The sequence below is a fragment of the Gossypium arboreum genome, chromosome 4 (assembly GCF_025698485.1).
Source record: "Gossypium arboreum isolate Shixiya-1 chromosome 4, ASM2569848v2, whole genome shotgun sequence".
Lineage (NCBI taxonomy): Eukaryota > Viridiplantae > Streptophyta > Magnoliopsida > Malvales > Malvaceae > Gossypium > Gossypium arboreum.
The window spans coordinates 46,071,655-46,077,733 of NC_069073.1; positions in this window are offsets into that span (position 1 = coordinate 46,071,655).

Here is a 6,079-nt window from a genome sequence, read left to right on the forward strand (position 1 = left end):
ACGAAGATACCGCTCGAGCCCTTCCTCGGCCACGTCCACGGCCTCTTCCACGAGTAGCTCTTGTACTCATATCGTATTATCTGTTTACAAATTTTATGCATTAATAACATTCCAATGTTTATTACAGATGTTTTATGAATCGGACAGTATTTCAGAGATTGTTTTCGCAGAACCGAAGTCTAGCTACAATTTCAGTCACTTATCAAATTTTCCTATGGTCTTAGTATCATCCTATCTAGGGTATCCTAGCAGAGTTTCAGTACAGATGGATAATCCAGAAAAATATTCAGAGAAATTCAGAATGATACTTACAGGCTTGGGCCGGAGATTCGGAATGCCACCTTTAGAAGATCCAAATTTCAAAAAACGAGAACTTCTTTCAATTTTTTTTAAAATTTGTTTTTCTAAACCCATTCCACAGCCGAGTTGTTTCAACTTGGCTCTGATACCACTAAATGTAACACCCCAAACTCGGCCTAGACATTATGACCGGATCCGACGTGCCACATCAAAGTGTTAAAACATTTTTCCATTCTTAGTCCAGAAAATCGTACTTGATGTTCAAAGGATTAATTCATTAAGGGTTAAAGTGAATGGAAGCTGTGCACCAGGTAGGAAACCGGAAAAGAGGAGGTGAGTCCATCGGACTGCTTAAGTACCAAGATCTTTCGGATCCAATCCTAGACATGCACACCGCCATTGCCACACTCTAACATCGTGTATTCCTTTAGGTTACCATTGTAATTATGTTCATTTTAAAATAAAACATATTTAATTTTGGGAAACGTTATCATAGTAAAAGCCTTGTTTGAGATCGTGTTACTCTGAAATCAATTTATGTTTTTGAAAACGAACCCTAGATCTAGCCCATTTTGATAGTTAATATAAATTAAGTTCATCATAATAAAATATAAACCAAACCCATAAAAAAATAATAGAGCGGCCTTATTACATAATAAAACCCAAATCATCAAAGTAAATGAAAAATGAAGTCCAATTCACCGAAGAAAACCATAGTGCGAGCAGTGGCCACTCCGAATCCTCATGACTCCAAGCCCACTATGGTTGGGGATTACCTGCATGGATGAAAATAGGGGATGAGTTTGGGGAAACTCAGTGTGTAAAATTAACCCAACCATAGCCCATATCAGCTCAACCCATAGAAACAGAATAAATAGGCCTTAGCCTAGAACAGAATACAGAATTAAGCCCATAGGCCCATAACAGATCAGATCAGATATTCCATTTATATGCAAAACCCAACCCATAACCAACCACATGCACCCCCTTACCAACCTTTCACCATGTGGGGAGACTACTCGACCCACCCAATCGCTACACGCCTCAGAAATATGCAACATGGCTGCCAGAACAGATAATGTGACAGAGTCACCAGATACAGATAATCGTGGCAGAGCCACCAGAACAGAAATATGTGGTAAAGCCACCAGATCAGATAATTGTGGCATAGCCACTAGAACGCTTCCTCCAAAATATAACCCATGTCCCCATGCAACAAAGATTCATTCATGGCATACAACATATAGATTTAAATCAACATGCTTTTCAGACAAAATTAACCCTAGGGCATATTGGTCATTTACACCTAGGGGTATCATGGTAATTTTCCATACATAAGGGTATTATAGTAATTTAGTTACTTTTATGGTTTTCATGCATATCCTAACCATTTACGTACCATCAGAACACTTTCCACGCATACTTACTGAATTGGGCCCGTTGGCCCATGAACCCGATTTTTGGCCCATTAAGCCCAAATTATCAAAATGCACGAAATCGCGCGTACTACAGTTTGTTACTTTAGATTACCAAATATACAAACCCAACTATCTTTCAAGCATCCGCATACTCACAAATTCCCAAAATATCGACTTTTCAGCATTTCGGCTTTTTAGCTTTTGCCAATCTAGCCTATGAGAGGGTGCCAGTTACACACCTATTTTATGACGATTCGCTGACGAGATCCATGCACGAACTGCCTACAATTATACTACTACCATGTTAATCTAACTACTGAAACAAACTACATATTAACTCCTTACCAAATTCGGCCAATAACACCTTAAGCCTTAGCGTTCCTACCTTTGTCGAAAGTAGCGTCTCGATCCAGATCCGTTCGCTCCACTTGTCCAAGCCCTTGATCAATAGCCTCTTAATCACACTATTACCAAAATAATGCTGTTATCACAACCCCCTTAGGGCTACAAGTCCAAATCGACAACCTCCTTAACTTTTAGGGATTCCGGCTTTTCTTAAAATACGAAAGATAAACTAAGTTGGAAAGACTTACCACCGATTCTTTCAGTCAACGTCCCCCCTTAGTTCCTACTTGATTACGACATGACTCTAAGCCCTCAAACGATAACAAAAGTCGAGCCTTGGTGATCTCGAGATTCGGCTATGTCCCTAGGATAGTGTGGGATTTTCGGCTTTTTTTTGCAATAGTGTAGAGAAAGATAAAATATGAGGGTTTTATTATGGTATTATTGACAGAAACTTGGGGTTTAGAGGATAAGATAATCGGCCAAAGATGATGAGAAAAATTAAGAGAATTGGCTAGGGAAATCGGTATAAGAGGAATCAAGTTTTCAGGATTTCGGGATTTGAGGCAATCGGCTATAGTTTTAAAAATAATGGAAGGAAGGTGGTATAGAGTAAGGTGGCTAAAGGATTTGGCTATGGGGAACAGAAGAAGAAAAGAATAATAAATGGAGAGAAAAAGAAAAATAAAAGGAGAGGAAGAGTGATCAGAAAACGGCTCACTTACCCCCTTGTGCCGAATTTATACAAGCACTACCCTAGCTGAATTTCCCATGCTAAAGTCCCTTGGCCGGCCACCTCTTGTTCCTTGATCAGCTCCTAGATTTCCTCCCTTATCTTTATCCTTACTCAATCCCCTTATCATCTTAAACTCTCCCTAACAGAGTTCCCTATTGAATTCCATCACCTCCCCTTTTTGTGCACAAAAAAAAACACCTTATTTGCTTGTCTTGCGGCTCGAACCTGGGCTCTTCCTACCCTTCTACACGCCACTTTTATAGCCTTCCCAGTGGCGCCACATGCCACTTTGCCACTTGCTTCCTTATGTCTTATTTTACCCAAATAATATTTAAGACCCTGTTAACTGAACCCCTTTTCCTCTTATGGATTAAAATCACACAAAGTTACTGGGTTTTAGCTTAAGCTTGGGCCTTCTAAAGGCCCCCTATCATAAATAAACCTTCATCAAGCAAACAGAACACAAAATTTTAAATTTTACCAAACAATCACAGAATTCCCGAAAATTAGGGCGTTACATAGCTGGCCTGTTCCGTTTTATAACGTCCGTGGTAAGTTCATAAGCAAATAGACATACTTAGATTTAATTAAATGCAAAATATATATGCTGAAATGAAAGTTATAATTTAACTTATGTTATAGCTGAATATGATTAAGCTTGATTACTATGTTTCCAAATTGGTTTCAACCGAGTTATAATGTCCGGAAGCCCCGTATGAACCTTAGGAATAGTTAGGATACATATGTCATTACATAGGATTCTAATATATGTGTGCAAGTAAGACCATGGTATCGATATGTGATTCCGATATATGTGTGTGAGTAAGACCCTCTCTGGGACAGTTGCATCAATATGTGACTACATGTAAGACCACGTCTGTGACGTTGGCATTGTACGATTTGTGTGATTATTTGAGTGTCCTATCCAATTCTGAATGGTTCGTCGGGCAAAGGTAAATCGTGTATGGATGTGTAATATGAGCTAAGTGGCCAGGTATGAATTAGCTTGTTAGCTACTGGTAATAAGGTAAGTATGTACTTGATATTTATTCTATTCATGTGTAATTGATAATGATAAATATAAGTGAGATTGGCATGTGTATTCGGCCTTGTGGCTTAATAAGTTGAGTATTAATGAAATGATTCATAATTATGTGCAAGTGTGCATGACCATGTAAAATCGGCCTTATAGGTGATATATCTATGTAGTGTTAAGATTGATTTTTGAGCTTATGTATATAAGTATACGTAGGTATAGTTTTATTATAACTAGTTGGTTTGGAAGTTGATTATTAATATGCTTAAATGACCATGAGAGTATTCGACCTAGGTGGAAGAAATGGTCTATGGAACTATCTTAAGTATTTTTTTTGAGGTCAAATATGCTAATGTTAGTATAATTTGGTTGATTATAATAAGTTGAATATGTCACTTGATTGTTTATTTGTTTATGACTTACTAAGCTATGATGGCTTACTCTATGTGTTCACTTACTTTGTTTTATAGATTTTTGGATTTAGGTTACAAGCTCGAGGATTGTCAGCAAAGTCTTTCACGCTATCTACTACTTCGGTATTTAAATATTTGAACTCAAATTATGGCATGTATAGGCTGGACATGTTTTTGAAATATCGGGTTATGGTCATGTATAATTAAAGCCATGCAAAAATGGCTTAATTTCTAACCTTGGATTTGTTTATGTTTGATTATGGTTTAATATGTTTTGGCTATTATAAATGTGTTATAAATTATATGATATTTGTGTTAAATGTGACATGTGTGGGAATTGAATTGATAGTGATGCTAGTTAAAATGTGTAACCAATTGTGTATTAGTTCACTTTAGAGATTATGTACATTATGTGCGAGTGGTGTACTTGACTAAACAAATCGGTTGGAATAATGCATAACTTGGTGAATGTGAACTTGCTAAATATATATGAATATATATTTGAGTGATACTTGTTACTATAGTTCGGTATGGTTTGAAATAATGGAAACATGATATGTAATATAGTTTAAGTGATGAATATGTGGTATGTATTGTAGGTGTTATATGAATAATTTGGTCGTTTGCCTTGGTATATATATATTCAATGTATATATTCAATGTTAAATGTGACCTTTACTTTGGGGAAATTTGTGTATTATATGCAGGGGCATTAATAGCATGTTCGACCCTAGTATAATGTATTTAAACTACATAGGTGATTGTTTAATAAAGTTTGTAACATGATTTCAATTGGCTTAATTATGCGTTGTATGGATGTTATTAATTGATGCATGTTGGGTGAGTAATAATTCATAAATGCAACTTATTATAAGCTTTATTTAAATGTGTCTAGATGTTTTATTATTTAAATGCCGAATGAACTACAAATATTATGCTGCCTTTGGTTAAGTTGATTAATTATGTTTCATGTGTGTTAGTAAAGATTCTAATGAGTTAATAGGTATTATTGAATAAAGATTGATATGAGACATGAAAATAATTATATACCTACATGATTTTTGGTTTGAGTTTACATTGAAAGTATATTTTAAAATATGATGTTTGTGAGTTTTGTTTATGAATTTGAATTATTAATTTGTACAGATCTGTCATATATTAGTTGAGTATAAAAAAAAATTACGAATTGTCATATGTCAGGTAATGTCTCTTAACCCTAATCCGGGGATGGATACGGGCTAGGAGTGTTACAAGTAGTATCCTATACTATTCCTATGGTTCATACGGGACTTTCGGATGTCATAACTCTGTCGATCTTGAGTCATAATCATGACCATTCAACATTCAATTAAATTCAATAATAAATAATCATTTATAACACAGTTTAAATACATTTATTAGTATACGCACTTACCTCATTCGCTGTGACGACGAATTGGATCAACTAGTCTGAAACTTTGTTTTCCCCCGTTCTAAATCCAAATCTCAAATTTCTGAAACTATATAATAAAAAAATTTATTTATTTAATCATTAATTCATTCAATTTAACACAATTTACACTTTTTGGGAAAATTACACTTTTGCCCCTATTATTTCACATTTTTGCAATTTAGTCATTATCAAATAAAATTGCAAATTCATGCAATTAAGGACAAGCCCATGCTAGCTGAATTTTACCCATACTACTAGAACCCATATTTTTAGTTTATTAGCACATCTAACCATGAATTTTACACTTTTCTCAATTTAATCCTTAATTTGCATTTTTGTCAAAAATCACTTTATCAAACTTATATATCTAGCTTCAAACATTAATAAACTATCATAAAA